This window comes from Geospiza fortis, unplaced genomic scaffold, assembly GCF_000277835.1.
Source record: "Geospiza fortis unplaced genomic scaffold, GeoFor_1.0 scaffold1629, whole genome shotgun sequence".
Classification (NCBI taxonomy): Eukaryota; Metazoa; Chordata; class Aves; order Passeriformes; family Thraupidae; genus Geospiza; species Geospiza fortis.
In genome coordinates, this window is record NW_005055326.1 from 1341 (window position 1) to 3107 (window position 1767).

Sequence of the window (1767 nt, forward strand, 5' to 3'; positions counted from 1 at the left end):
ACTACAGTGAGGGGATGTGAGGGGCCATGAGGGGCTGTGAGGGCCCATGAGGGTCTGTGAGGAGACATGAGGGGCCATGAGGGGCTGTGAGGGGCCATGAGTGGCTGTGAGGGGCTGTGAGGGGCTATCAGTCATGAGGCGCCATGAAGGGCCTTGAGGGGCCATGAGGGGCCATGGGGAACTTGAAGAGGTTGTAAGGGCCTGTGAGGGGCTGTGGGAGCCCAGGCCCCTCATGGAACCAAGGGTCCATTGTGACACTGTGAAACCAGGGAGATCATTGTTGACAGTACAGAACCTCATGGAACCAAGGAGCCATTGAGGCCCAGCAGGGCCTTGTGGAACCAAAGGGAGCATGGTGACACTATGGAACCTCATGGTACCACAGGTCCATTGTTACACAGCGGCCACAGCAGGGCTGCAGAACCAAGGAGACCATTGTGACACTGCACAACTGTGGAAACCTGTGAGTCTACCAGGGAAAAGGCAGTAGCAATGCCCTGGACAGACATACCGCAGGCTCCGGGCACTCCTCACAGCTCAGGGTGAGGAAAGAGGATTCCCCCATGGCACTCTGCAGCACTATGTTACTTTGTCCCAGTTCTGTCCTGCCCATTGGCCTGTTGGCCTTTCCTACTCCTTTTACTCTGATATGTTCATGTTCTGGCGAGTTCTCCCTTCCCTGTCTCCGCATTGGCGTGTCACCCTGCCCATCCACCCTGGCATTCCCTATTAGTCCCTTCCCTGTGTACCGCCCCTGAGCCCTCAGACCATTGGATCCCTGGTGCTCTCCTTCACCCCCTCTTTGCCTGTATTTATACCCTGGACACTCCTTTGTCTTTGTCTTTGGCCCCTGGACGCTTTCAGTATTTCTCTCTGTGTGTGTGTGTGTGTGTGTGTGTGTGTGTGTCTGTGGGCTGGTGCTCTCGTGATTCCTACCCATTGGCACAAGACACTCTCAGGGAAAGCTGTGTCCAGACCACCTCAGACTGCAAAAATAACTCCTTTTTTTCATTTACTTTGTGGTGTGAATGAACCATTCTGTCTAATCATGACCAGAATCAATCAGAGCTGTATTTCTAGAAATATATCTGGTATTCCATCATTAATCCTGTTGGACAAATTGCATTAAAATTCAATTCCACCTGTCCAATGATTTGCACCTGTGTCAAAGTCTGGGGCTGGGATTGGATCCAGCCACTCGCAGTCTCCTCTCTGAGATGGAATTTTAGAAGTCCAGGGGTCCTGCAGGGTTTTTGGGGTTCTATGGTGGCTGCTGTGTGCCATTTCTCCATCTCATGACTCAGCAGGAGTTTCTCCAAGAAAGAAACAAAGCTTTTGCCTGAAGCTCCCACTGTGCCCATGACAGGAACCCCTGTGAGTGTCTGGGACATCCCAGCTCATTGGCAGCCTGGGGACTCCTGGGATGTCACCGTGGAGCCCCCGTGAGTGCCTGTGACAGATCGGTGCCTTTGCAGCCCAAGGTGCCCTGGGATGTCACCATGGAATGGCTGTGACTGCCTCTGATTACCATCCCCAGAAAGCCCTGGGAGGTCTCCATGGAGCCCCTGTCTCTGTATGTGACATTCCAGCTCTGGAGCAGCCTGGAGAGTCTTGGAATGTCCCCATGGAACCCCTCTGAGTGCCTGTGACAAATCTGATCCTTAGCAGGACACCCATCACCAAGCCCCTGTTGCTATGATCAGTTTCCATGGCAACCATCATCAGGACCCTGTTGCTATAGTCAGTTTCCATGGCAACCATCACCAG